Raw genomic sequence first — 15190 nt, forward strand, 5'->3', positions numbered from 1 at the left:
CAGCTAGCAGACCATTAGCTCAGTGTTACAAAAACTTTTGAAACTGGCTAGTCTTTGTAGCCACTACTCCCCATCCTCCCCACCCTCCTGGACCTCACTACCCAGATGAAGGAGCTGGTCACGATTGCGACCAAACTGACCCCATGCCCCTGTCCCATCTTTTCCTCCTGAAACATCCCACCTCGTCCTCCTGACAAATTCCCCGTCAAGCTCTGACACAGTCGTCACAGCCCCAGCAGACAGATAATGCTCTGAGCACATTGGAGCCAGCGTTACTAGATGTCAGATCTCTGGAAGCAAAAACATCCTTAATCAATGATTTTATTACAAAGCACAAACTTGATTTCTTGTTTTTTAACAGAAGTCTGGTTAGACAGAGAAACTTATTCAGTTGTTCTTATGGAAGCAACACCTCCAAACTTCAGCTCTGTGAGTGAAGCTCAATCACACAAGAAAGGTGGAGGAGGGGCTGTTTTGTTTAATGCAAACAGATGCCATAAAAACAGCCTTTGCTTCATTTGAATATGGGCTCTCCAGATGAAGTCCCCTTCATGTGTGTTGTTCCTTTACATACAGGCCACCTAACTACTGTCCAACCTTGTTTTTAGCTGTTCTTATGTTCTTATGTTTTTATTTGTTTACATTTATATTATTTGTATTTAATTTTTACACGTGTGCAGCACTTTGTTCAGCTGTAGTTGTTTTAAAGTGCTTTATAATTAAAGTTGATATGGTATGGTATGGTATGGTACGGTATGGTATGGTATGGTATGGTATGGTATGGTATGGTATGGTATGCCAGCGTTACTAGATGTCAGATCTCTGGAAGCAAAAACATCCTTAATCAATGATTTTATTACAAAGCACAAACTTGATTTCTTGTTTTTAACAGAAGTCTGGTTAGATAGAGAAACTTATTTAGTTGTTCTTATGAAAGCAACACCTCCAAACAAAAACAAGCAAATAGCTTGTTGAAAACAAGTCCATACTGTATATACTGTATATCGAGAGAAAACCTTAAGTTTTTATTTGATCTTATTTGTTTTAACTGGTTTTAGTGTGTTGGTTTTTAGCTGTTCTTGTGTCTAAAGTTTTTATTTGTTTACATTTATATTATTTGTATTTCGTTTGTACATGTGTGCAGCACTTTGTTCAGCTGTAGTTGTTTTAAAGTGCTTTATAAATGAAGTTGATATAGTATGGTATGGTATGGTATGGTATGGTATGGTATTGCATGCTGATAAAATTCAAGTCAATTAACTGCTTCAAAACACCCATAAAAGCAAACACAAAAGGTCTTTGAACATTCCCAAAGCAATGTGTTTAAAAGAAAAAGTACTATTTTTTAATAATAATATAATAATAATAATAATAATTAATGTCGCTAACAACTTCTCCACAGCAGAGTGCCTAGTTAGATTGGTGGTGTCAGCATTTTGCTTACAAGGGATTCACACTTTACACCTTTTTATAAGAGAAAGAATGGACTTTTACTGCAATGTGTTTTGACAAAGTGTTCAATCATTCTTTTCAGTGTGATTTCTGACATGTGACGCACCAGCCAAAAATACCTGACATGGTCAAAAGGTCATTCGGGTCTGATCCGTCGTGGCATCTGGCACAAAGCTAAAAGTAAAAATCGTTATTTCTCACCTATGTGACCAAGTAAAATGAACCAAAGACATTATCCAACTTATCGATCCAGAGTTCAGCAGACTTATTCACACATCACTATTGAAGTTTAGATTTTTTTTTTTAAACTCATTATATGTATCTCTTACATCTATGTGTTCAATTTATTTCACCAAACCTGATCTATTAATAAGCGGCCGTAACCATGTCAGTGTTTCCTAGTTTAAGGTCATGAAAACCTCTCCTCACCTCTCCTCACCTCCCTTTGAATTGTCTGTATGTTTATTTATGACATCTCATCATGAAATCTGATCATGTTGGGATTAGCTGTTCTGCAAACAGCTGCTCCGTTTCCTAGGCAGCGTTTAAAAGGGAATAGGGCTCAAAAGCAGAACCATCTGCCCACATGTGACCTAACCGATAAAACAACCAACACGATGATTTAAAGAAAAATTGCCTTTAAAGATGGTGCTGTAAATATAAGGTTATGTTGATTAAGATAAAAGAAAAAGAAAAATCTTGTGATGTTTTTAAAAATGGGATCTGGTAAAGACATTTTCCATCAGAGACAGGGGCGGAGCTAGAGAGGTGGCGAGGGTGGCGCTGGCCATCTCTGAAATCTGATTGGACACCTCAGCTGATTGACAGGTCACAGTAGAAGGAGGACAGAAAAGTCTTTCACAACATACATGGATCATCAGGGTAATGACACCAATTTGAAATGATTTTCAAAGTAGTTTTCATATTAGTCATCCTTGAAAAATATATTTTTTAAAATATACTTTAAAAAGTAATTATTGATACTTTAAAAACATTTAGCTGCATACGTCTAGAAGACATTTTGTCTTCACAACTTGTCAACTCAGTTAATCAAGATTAGTCAGAGCCTAAAAAATGAAATGATGCTTACTATCCCATTATTCAGCGCTGACTAAGCTAGAGCTACATGATCCATTCATTCTCTGTTTGTCCATTATAGGTCGCTGGGAAGCTGGAGCCTATCCCAGAATTTTATCTGGTGAGAGGCAGGGTACACCCTGGACAGGCCACCAGTCCATCACAGAAAGAGATAAAGAACTATTCACTCTCCTAGGGAGAATTTAGAGTGACCAATTACTCTAACATGCATGTCTTTGGGAGGAAGCCAGAGAGAACCCATGCATACACAGGGAGAACATGCAAACTCCACATAAAAAGTTCAGGTTCAAACCTCCCCCCAGCCAAGACTCAAACCAGCAACCTTCTTGCTGCGAGGCTGCGGTGCTAACCACCACACCAATGTGCAGCCTGCTACATGATCCAGTTTAATTTAAACAATAGTGTAGCAAGGCTACTAGTTCTGTACTAGTCAAAGTAGTATGAAAATGTAGAGAACTCAATCCTGCCAGTCTGATTTTGTATAGATAGCAGGCCCTGACTGGCCGACGGGAGGAACAGGACAATTCTCAGCGAACTTGACAGAAATTTCATGCTTTTTTAAAAAAAGAAAAAAAAAAGAAGGAAAAAAAGGCTCTTCGGATGAGGCTGCAAATGTTAGAAACTATCTGATATTTTCAAAGCAGGGACAGCAGGTGAGTTTACAGTTAAATAAATGAGTGATACAAGTGTGTTACAAGCTCCAAACTTTTATCTCAACATGATGGTCACTAGTTGAGATTCTCTTTTTGTGGTTTTCTTTAACTTGTCCTGTCCAGCATGGTAGCAGCAGAATGATGGTCTGGCAATTAAAAATCTCTTTCTATGGTTTGTACGCATACATTTAGAGGTGTGATTGCCTGCCTTTCTATCTCCGATGGTTTAAACAGGAAGTTTCTGCCACAAACAGACTAACCATTCAAAGTCCACATGCCCTAGAAAAAAGAATTACACCATGACCATATTTTTCCGCATTAGAAAAAATGCAGCAAGACAACACTTTTAAAGCTTCCTCAAAGGGCAGTCAAGCCATTTAATGTTACACTACCATAAAAATGTCAAATAAACAGTCGAAACTACTGCAGTGCTGGCTAACAGATAACAAAGTACAATTGTTAGGACTTCAGTTAAACTGAAAAGCTACTTTCAAGTAGCAACTCTCAGACAGTTTTATGGAGACAAGGAAGGTCTGTAAAATATTTTTTGCATAATATGCTGACATGCTGCTTTTTGTAACTTGTCCTGTCCAGCATCATAGTAGGGAAAATGACGGTCTGGCTACCGTGTGTGTCCTAAGAGGAGCTTTGTGGATACGAGGCTCCTCAGGATACTTAAATATTATTTATTCTAATTTTGTTTTTGTTGAATTTACATATTAATGCTGGACATGACAGAGGGGACAAAACAAAGGAGAGTGAACACGAGAAAAGGAGAGTAAAAGTGAAAAGGGAAGATAGAGACACGAATGACAAGAATGAAAACCACAAGCAGTAAAAAGTATGACAACCAGCTGCTACCCCTGTAAAGAAACAGAGAACATCCTGCTACCCCTGTAAAGAAACAGAGAACATCCTGCTACCCCTGTAAAGAAAAAAAAGCATCATCAGAAACACCTGCAGGAACACAAACTGTGAGAATAAAAAAGAACAACCACAGCAACCAGAGATTTAAGTTTGTCTGTGTGTGTGTGTGTGTGTGTGTGTGTGTGCGTGTGTGTGTGCGTGTGTGTGTGTGTGTGTGTGTGTGTGTGTGTGTGTGTGTGTGTGTGTGCACGCACAAACAAGTGCTAGATGTGAGGGATGAGTTGTGTTAAGCACCTGCACCCACTCCAAGGGTGAGAAGCAGACAGCGAGGCCCCCAAGCACTGCACAAGAACCAGGCAGCCCACCGCAGAGAGAACCATGCACCCACCCAGGAGGAAGGCCGCAGTCAGAGCACCTATGGTAACAGGGCACGGGCCCCAGGGGACCAGGGACGGCGGCCCATCGGCCCCGCCAGGCACAAGGCCTCCAAACACGAACTGACAGCTGGACCTGGGGCTCCAGGAGCTTTTGAAATTGGGGTAGTGGCTAGTCTGGCTAAAATTCATTAACACAATATTTTATAAAAAAGAAAATGTAAAGACAAGTTGTCCAAAAAAATCGAGCACAAAAATAAATCCCCAAAAACTCTAATGCCCTTGCTTTGTATCATCTAACACTAGGTGGTTACTAAAGGAAACGAAGGAATAAGCACCCAAACTGTTCAGACAAAATGCTAACATGACAAAGTACCATAACCTGGATTTTAGGTAAACTAAAATGTTGGAAGGTCTGTCAAACAGAGAGCCACAGGTGAACATTTTGGATAATATGTTTACTTTGTGTCTTAAAAGTCAAATAATGTTTTTTTTTAAGTTCTAGCAAGCAGCTAGCAGACCATTAGCTCAGTGTTACAAAAACTTTTGAAACTGGCTAGTCTTTGTAGCCACTACTCCCCATCCTCCCCACCCTCCTGGACCTCACTACCCAGATGAAGGAGCTGGTCACGATTGCGACCAAACTGACCCCATGCCCCTGTCCCATCTTTTCCTCCTGAAACATCCCACCTCGTCCTCCTGACAAATTCCCCGTCGAGCTCTGACACAGTCGTCACAGCCCCAGCAGACAGATAATGCTCTGAGCACATTGGAGCCAGCGTTACTAGATGTCAGATCTCTGGAAGCAAAAACATCCTTAATCAATGATTTTATTACAAAGCACAAACTTGATTTCTTGTTTTTTAACAGAAGTCTGGTTAGACAGAGAAACTTATTCAGTTGTTCTTATGGAAGCAACACCTCCAAACTTCAGCTCTGTGAGTGAAGCTCAATCACACAAGAAAGGTGGAGGAGGGGCTGTTTTGTTTAATGCAAACAGATGCCATAAAAACAGCCTTTGCTTCATTTGAATATGGGCTCTCCAGATGAAGTCCCCTTCATGTGTGTTGTTCCTTTACATACAGGCCACCTAACTACTGTCCAACCTTGTTTTTAGCTGTTCTTATGTTCTTATGTTTTTATTTGTTTACATTTATATTATTTGTATTTAATTTTTACACGTGTGCAGCACTTTGTTCAACTGTAGTTGTTTTAAAGTGCTTTATAATTAAAGTTGATATGGTATGGTATGGTATGGTACGGTATGGTATGGTATGGTATGGTATGGTATGGTATGGTATGGTATGGTATGCCAGCGTTACTAGATGTCAGATCTCTGGAAGCAAAAACATCCTTAATCAATGATTTTATTACAAAGCACAAACTTGATTTCTTGTTTTTAACAGAAGTCTGGTTAGATAGAGAAACTTATTTAGTTGTTCTTATGAAAGCAACACCTCCAAACAAAAACAAGCAAATAGCTTGTTGAAAACAAGCCCATACTGTATATAGAATAGAATAGAATAGAATAGAATAGAATAGAATAGAAATACTTTATTAATCCCTTCAGAGAGCCCTCAGGGAAATTTGGGTACCAGTAGCAATACAACACCATCAGTAAAGCAGGACAAGCACAAGACACAATATATACAGGTACAAAGCAAAATAGAGGCAAATAGAATGCAATAAATATAACAATAATAACAATAAGATAAGTTAAATAAAACAATATAAACAAGCATTGCACACAGTAGAGGTGGTACAGATTCCCAGTTCACTATTGCACGTATAAGTTATTGCAACTGTTTGTATGGGTTATTGTGCATGTGTTGTATCAGGCGGACTGCACACCTCCCTCTCCCCCCTCCTTCTCCCCCTCCTGCCTAATGCAGAGTTGTACAGTTTGATGGCTCGGGGGACAAAGGAGTCTCTGAGCTGGTTGGTCCTACTCTTGGGAAGAGGCAGCTTGTTACTGGTCAGGCTTCTCTGTGCACTGATGACAGTGTGCAGAGGGTGACTGGCATCATTCACAATAGCCAGTAGTTTTTTTTAGTGTTCTCCTCTCTGCCAGTCACCAGGGAGTCCAGCTTCATGCCAACCACAGAGCCCGCCCACCTGATGAGTTTTTCCAGCCTGTTAGCACACCTTTTTGTCATGTTACCCCCCCCAGCAGACAACAGCATAAAAAAGCGTACTAGCCACCACAGACTGATAGAACATCCACAGGAGTTTTCTGCAGATGTTAAAAGATCTCAGTCTTCGCAGGAAGTACAGACGGCTTTGGCCCTTCTTGTACAGGTGATCTGTACAGCATGTCCAGTCCAGCTTGTTATCCAGCTACAACCCGAGGTACCTGTAGTTGTCTACAATCTCCACCTTATCGTCTCTGATGGTCACTGGACGTGGTTGTGGGCTGGACTTCCTGAAGTCAAAAACCAGCTCCTTAGTCTTTGAGGTGTTAAGCTGGAGATGGTTCATCTGACTCCAGGTGACAAAGTCACTGACCAGATTCCTGTACTCGTCCTCTCCATCATCCCTGATACACCCCACGATGGCTGTGTCATCTGCAAACTTCTGGATGTGACACAGCTCTGAGTTGTAACAGAAGTCTGAGGTGTAGAGTGTGAAAAGGAGGGGGGCCAGCACCGTCCCCTGGGGTGCTAATGTATATCGAGAGAAAACCATAAGTTTTTATTTGATCTTATTTGTTTTAACTGGTTTTAGTGTGTTGGTTTTTAGCTGTTCTTGTGTCTAACGTTTTTATTTGTTTACATTTATATTATTTGTATTTCGTTTTTACATGTGTGCAGCACTTTGTTCAGCTGTAGTTGTTTTAAAGTGCTTTATAAATGAAGTTGATATGGTATGGTATGGTATGGTATGGTATGGTATGGTATGGTTTGGTATGGTATGGTATGGTATGGTATGGTATGGTTTGGTGTGGTGTGGTATGGTATGGTATGGTATGGTATGGTATGGTATGGTATGGTTTGGTGTGGTGTGGTGTGGTATGGTATGGTATGGTATGGTATGGTTTGGTGTGGTGTGGTGTGGTGTGGTATGGTATGGTATGGTATGGTATGGTATGGTATGGTATGGTTTGGTGTGGTATGGTATGGTATGGTATGGTATGGTATGGTATGGTATGGTATGGTATGGTTTGGTGTGGTGTGGTATGGTATGGTATGGTATGGTATGGTTTGGTATGGTATGGTATGGTATGGTATGGTTTGGTGTGGTGTGGTATGGTATGGTATGGTATGGTATGGTATGGTATGGTATGGTATGGTTTGGTGTGGTGTGGTATGGTATGGTATGGTATGGTATGGTATGGTATGACATTGTATGGAATTGCATGGCATGCTGATAAAATTCAAGTCAATTAACTGCTTCAAAACACCCATAAAAGCAAACACAAAAGGTCTTTGAACGTACCCAAAGCAATGTGGGCAAAAAGAAAAAGTACTATTTTTTAATAATAATATAATAATAATAATAATAATTAATGTCGCTAACAACTTCTCCACAGCAGAGTGCCTAGTTAGATTGGTGGTGTCAGCATTTTGCTTACAAGGGATTCACACTTTACACCTTTTTATAAGAGAAAGAATGGACTTTTACTGCAATGTGTTTTGACAAAGTGTTCAATCATTCGTTTCAGTGTGATTTCTGACATGTGACACACCAGCCAAAAATACCTGACATGGTCAAAAGGTCATTCGGGTCTGATCCGTCGTGGCATCTGGCACAAAGCTAACAGTAAAAATCGTTATTTCTCACCTATGTGACCAAGTAAAATGAACCAAAGACATTATCCAACTTAATGATCCAGAGTTCAGCAGACATATTCACTGGTTGACGGGAGGAACAGGACAATTCTCAGCAAACTTGACAGAAATTTCATGCTTTTTTAAAAAAAGAAAAAAAAAAAGAAGAAAAAAAGGCTCTTCGGATGAGGCTTCAAATGTTAGAAACTTTCTGATATTTTCAAAGCAGGGACAGCAGGTGAGTTTACAGTTAAATAAATAAATGATACAAGTGTGTTACAAGCTCCAAACTTTTATCTCAACATGATGGTCACTAGTTGAGATTCTCATTTTGTGGTTTTCTTTAACTTGTCCTGTCCAGCATGGTAGCAGCAGAATGATGGTCTGGCTGCTGTGTTGTGCTTTACCAAGGGGAGCTTTATGGTAGCTGGATCCGCAAGATCATGAAATCACAGGAGAATTGGAGAGTCTTGTGATTCTCCACCCCCAGAGTAAATGTCTTGTTGTCCATGATGACAAAAACAAACTAAACAAAAACTGAGACACCCTGGCGTAATGTTTACACGGTTCAGCAGCGCAAATCTGCACGTGGGCTTTTATTTTGAAAATTACCAGAAGCTTTTACACAGCTCCTGTGTCTGATTTCCGGTTTGCCCCTATCTGAACTGCGGAGTTTGGCACGTTCTGGAAGCTCTTAGCTTATAAAGCCACAGGACAACTCAGTGACTGTGTCAGCATGCAGAGTATGAGGAGTCAGTAGTGATCAGGGATGAGTGTAATCATGCAAATGCGACCATGCCTCTACAGAGGCTAGAGACAGACTAGGTTGGCCCAGAGACCTGGGCGATCAGCAACTATCCCGGAACACAAATCCCAGCCAACCCACCACCACCCTCGCGGGCACCGGGCACAGGCACCACTGGGCCAAGACTGGCAGCAGCCGACCCCACCGGGCACCTGGCACAAGCCACCCAGGACAGCCAGAGCACAAGCCCCAAGAGCTTGAAAAGCTAACATAACATAATATAACATAAAATAACATAACAACATAACATGACATAACATAACAAATGTTAGTATGTTTTTGTTTATCTTAGTTTGCATTTTATCTTAGTATGTTTTTTATCTCTCTGACCTGCCAGGAACTACAGATGCAAAGTAGCCTTCGGGCTAATTCTGGCTTATTTACATTTATATGTTTATGAATATGCATTGTCTCTTTGAAATAAATAAATAAAATAATAAAATAAATAAATAAACACCAACCCCAGAAGGCACTCACCCACCACATGCCTAGGGGGGAAGACGATAGGTTTAAAAAAAAAAAAAAACAACATATTGATGTAAACTGTTTTGTAGTTCTGCACAATTTGTCCAAAGGAATGATTTTTCTAGATTAACGTAAGACAACCAGTCCACCCAGTACACTCACTTACTGGACTCGCTAACTTAATAGCAGAGGTATAATGATCTCCAGTAATTGTGTGTACATTTGGTAACAAATGCAATTCTTTTGCAGTGATACATTCTCCAAACTGAGAATGATTGAAGTAATTTGTTTGCAGGGATACGCCTACATGTTGGCCTTGTTTTTTCAAGCAGACAGCTGAGGTTTTGCTGGGAGTTTGCATAAGGAAATCAACGGTGCATGTTCAAAGCCTCGTTTAGTAACAATACATGAGGGAACTAAGCACTGAATGATATTTGCATGTTAGGGTGAGAAGCGCTCTCCTGATATCTGCACCCGTTTTTGTCTGGTTAGTTTGGGTTTAGTTGTGTAAAAATGTTTGTCAAAATTGTCAATATTGGTTGGAGAGAGATGCAGACAGGAAAATGGATCTTACAGAGAAAAAATGAATTGCATTGCCATGGAACAAGATAAACAACATAGATCATTGCATAGATCCATCCACTGGATTTATCGGCCCTGATGCTACCAGCACTCTGCTGCACATTACAAACCATTTTGTAAGGAGTGCATCCATTTAGACTGAGTTAAAGGTTAAAAATCCAGAAGAGTTAAAAGACAGTTGTACCACAAATGTCTGTAAAATAATTTATTTATCCATTTATTTAAAGTGAATAAATAATAGCTCTTTCAAAATACTCTTACCATCCACTTTATCAGGTCCACCTTGCTAATACTGGATTAAACCTCCATTTGCCTTTACAGTTGCCTTAATTCTTTGTGTCTTTGTGCTTTGCAGCAAATTTCATAATTTGTTTGGACAATTTTATTAAAATGCATCTAGCTTTTATTGTTAACCCTAGTAAATATAAAGCCAATATGAACCAGTTACAACTTACTTAAATGTTCTGCAGTAATAGAGGAACAAAATTATTTTAGTCCTGTTGCTTCATACATTCAGTGACAGAAATTTGGTTAATGCAACAAACAGCATAAAACAACCACACTGAAAAGAACTTTTATGGCTCATAAAATACTTGACAGTAAAGAAAATTATTCCTGAACATCATCACAATGTAATGAATGTGGTTCATGCACATTGTTCAACATGTTATGTTGATATACCTGCTAGCACCGGGTTGGACATGTTTTTCCTTCAGAACTGCTTTAATTCTTGGTGTCTAGACTCAAACGGTGGTGGAAACCTTCCTCAGAGGTTTTGCTCCATATTGCTTTGTCAGTTAGGTTTGTCAGCTGCATCCATGATGAGAATCTCCTGTTCCACCACATCCCAAAGCTGCTTTACTTGACTGAGATCTGGTGAATGTGGAGGCCGTTGGAGTCCAGTGAACTCATTGTCATGTTCTAGAAAGCAGGTGGAGATGATCTGAGCTTTGTGACATGGAGCATTATCCTGCTGGACGTAGCATCAGAAGATGCTACACGGTGGTCAGGTAGACTGTGGTGGTTAAACCAGGCCATGTTGGTACTAAGGTGCCCAAAGTGGTCCAAGAAAATTTCCCCCACCATTACACCACCAGCAGCTTGAAGCATTGATCCAAGGCAGGATAGATCCCTGTTTTCATGATGTTTCCACCAAATTCTGAGCCTACAATCTGAATGTGGAACTGAAAAGAGAGACTCGTCAGACCAGCAACGTTTCTCCATCTTCTATTGTCCAGTGTTGGTGAGTGTGTGTGAATTGTAGCCTCAGTTTCCTGTTCTTAGCTGACAGGAGGCACCCAGTGTGGTCTTCTGCTGCTGTAGTCCATCTGCTTCAAGGTTGGACATGTTGTGTGTTCAGAGATGCTGTTCTGCAGATCTTGGTAGGAACCAGTGCTTATTTGACTTCCTGTTTCCTTTCTATCATCTCCAACCAGTCTGCCCATTCTCCTCTGATCTCTGACATCAACAAGACTTTCTCCAGACAACTGCTGCTTGCTGGATATTTTCTCTTCTTCTGACCATTCTCTGTAAACCCTAGAGATGGTTGTGTGTGAAAATCCCAGTAAATACTCAGACCAAAGACTATACCACATTTAAAGTCACTTGGCACATTTTTTATTCATTGGTAAAGGTAGTAAACTTCTGTCTGACAAAAAAAAAAATCAATATATTAAATTCATTCAGTGCTTTATTCATGAAGCTTGAACAATACACATGTACCATACAGTATGATCTTTTTACATGTAAATAAAAAAGTAATTATACAATAACTTGACACACTTTTAAACATGTTACATTATCGGTTCTAAAAAAATTATCTTTAACATGTTATTTCACCACATCTGGCAGCATGGCTTTATAGTCAGCTATGAAATATGATGGCTATCACTGCAGCACACTTAACTATTACACAGCCCCAGCGGTGAAATACACCCTACAGCAGGGGTGCCTGCCCTACAGGTTTGTGTTTGTCATTATCTGACTCCACAAGCGTCTTCATTCTTTGTTAAGCTTCCAACGTTTCCCTTGTGTACTTCAGAAATATCATCAAGGGTATGAAATGTATTTAAGTTCACTCTTTGCTTAGTGTCACTATATCAGGACTATATAAATATAGGACTGTGTGGGGGCCGGGGTGGAGTTTTACATTTAAGACCAACCTATGTCTTTCTGATGTGGAGTAAACTGGATAAATCTGCTCACTACTTACAATCCTGTAGTTGTTATTCCTAACAAGAGTCAGCTGCAGATTTTATTGTAAAAATAAAGACATAAAAAGCCTTGTAGTAATGCATCAGATTACAAAAACATTTACTACACAAAATATTTTCCATGTTTCACACTTCCCTTTGCAAGTTACTGTCACTTGCAGCAAGTGCAAAAAAAAGAAGAAGTTGGCTAAATCTAGGCCTGTAGAATTGAGGTCAGGTTCTCTTATGGACATATTACTCCAAGGAACGCATGCGATTATTTATTGTAACATTTACTTATTTCTAAGGCTGTCAAAGATAATGCGTTAATGATGGTAACTTATTTATGTAATTAATTGCTTTAATATTTTTAAGGAATGCACTTTACAGTTTACCAGCTGTGTGATTAGTTTACCAGCTGTGTGACCAGTTTACCAGCTGTGTGACCAGATTACCAGCTATATGACCAGTTTACCAGCTGAGTGACCAGTTTGCCAGCTGTGTGACCAGATTACCAGCTATATATCCAGTTTGCCAGCTGTGTGACCAGATTACCAGCTGAGTGACCAGTTTACCAGGTGAGTGACCAGTTTGCCAGCTGTGTGACCAGATTACCAGCTATATGACCAGTTTGCCAGCTGTGTGACCAGATTACCAGCTATATGACCAGTTTACCAGCTGAGTGACCAGTTTGCCAGCTGTGTGACCAGATTACCAGCTGTGTGACCAGATTACCAGCTATATGACCAGTTTACCAGCTGAGTGATTAGTTTACCAGCTGTGTGACCAGTTTACCAGCTGTGTGACCAGATTACCAGCTGTGTGACCAGATTACCAGCTATATGACCAGTTTACCAGGTGAGTGACCAGTTTGCCAGCTGTGTGACCAGATTACCAGCTGTGTGACCAGATTACCAGCTATATGACCACTTTACCAGCTGAGTGATTAGTTTACTAGCTGTGTGACCAGTTTACCAGCTGAGTGACCAGTTTGCCAGCTGTGTGACCAGATTACCAGCTGTGTGACCAGATTACCAGCTATATGACCAGTTTACCAGCTGAGTGACCAGTTTGCCAGCTGTGTGACCAGATTACCAGCTATATGACCAGTTTACCAGCTGAGTGACCAGTTTGCCAGCTGTGTGACCAGATTACCAGCTGTGTGACCAGATTACCAGCTATATGACCAGTTTACCAGCTGAGTGACCAGTTTACCAGCTGTGTGACCAGATTACCAGCTGTGTGACCAGATTACCAGCTATATGACCAGTTTACCAGCTGAGTGACCAGTTTGCCAGCTGTGTGACCAGATCACCAGCTATATGACCAGTTTACCAGCTGAGTGACCAGTTTGCCAGCTGTGTGACCAGATTACCAGCTGTGTGACCAGATTACCAGCTATATGACCAGTTTACCAGCTGAGTGACCAGTTTGCCAGCTGTGTGACCAGATCACCAGCTGTGTGACCAGTTTGCCAGGTGTGTGGCCAGATTACCAGCTATATGACCAGTTTACCAGCTGTGTGACCAGATTACCAGCTATATGACCAGTTTACCAGCTGAGTGACCAGTTTGCCAGCTGAGTGACCAGTTTGCCAGCTGTGTGACCAGTTTCTTCTCAGACTCAGAAAGGACTGATCAGATATTCAGAGGGCCTCTGCCTAGAAAGGAAAACTGAGTGTTCTCCACAGCACCACCACTATACCTAAAGACAAATAGTAGTTCAAGCAGATATACATCTCTTTATTTAAGTCATTATTTAAAGTTTTTTTCATTTAATTATTATAACTGATAGTCTGTTTTTGGAGATGTTTGTTTGTTATTTAGAGATCATATAAATGAAGTAATGTTTGTTTTAGTTAATTTAATTACAGTTTAGGTTTTTCTAGGTCTTCATTGTTGCATATTGCTGTTACAGTTTACTTAAAACCAAAAGTAATAAAGTTGTCGACATGTTTACAATAAATAAATTTTATATTGGTCTATTTAAATACTATTAGTGGGTCTGTGACATTCAGTATTCCAGTTAGTACAATATTACTTTGAAAATAACATGTAAACCATTCTCAGGCCACATTTGTAGCTGAATTCATTTCAGGCTAAAAACAATAGAAGGGTGAAAAATAGCTGGCTGATAAAAGGATGCTGTGAACAACCTGCCTTAACGGTGTAGATGTTTAATGCATTGCTTTCTGTGAGGCCAGATGGGAGAGTTGCTGAATATTAATTGTAGGATTTTAAGTTTGGAAATCTGCTGTCGTCGTCCTTAAACTTTATGACTGTCCATTACAATCTGACAGCAACAAAAGCTCTCACTTTATAAGTGAAAACATGATGACAGATTAGTAAATTAAATATGTTTATGGTAGGTGTGTGAATAATCATTAATCATTAGTTATTACAGACAGTTATGGAGCCCCCAAAACTCAAGTTTTGCTTAGGGCCCCATGGAGGCTTGGGCCTCACCAACAGGCTGGGGATTTGATCATCAGTCAATGTAACTCTGCAGATTAGGTTGTTTGATTTGAATTTTTCCTTTGTTGTCGTCTCGCTTAGTATTTCAGAATGCATTTCTATTATATTTTAATGTAAATAACCTATTCAAGGATTTAGGTATCTTTTATTTTCCCCTCTACCGTAGCAAGTGGTAACCAGGACTACACAAACCTCTATTAAGACCAAAGAGAGTCTGCCAGAGTGTTCGCTGCACTACAAACTCCAAAGTAAACCTCTGCCTAATGTTGTAAGTATTTGCATTATCAGTTATACCATATACAACTGAGAGTAATCACAGCCCAATCGCTCTCTCTCTCTCTCTCTCTTTCTCTCCCTGTGTGTGCATATGCATGATTCCATCATGATTCACTGAAATTATATATTTTATTATAAATTAATTACCACTGTTAACACGTTACTTTTGACTTTTGACAGTACCT

This window comes from Melanotaenia boesemani, chromosome 8 (assembly GCF_017639745.1).
Source record: "Melanotaenia boesemani isolate fMelBoe1 chromosome 8, fMelBoe1.pri, whole genome shotgun sequence".
Lineage (NCBI taxonomy): Eukaryota > Metazoa > Chordata > Actinopteri > Atheriniformes > Melanotaeniidae > Melanotaenia > Melanotaenia boesemani.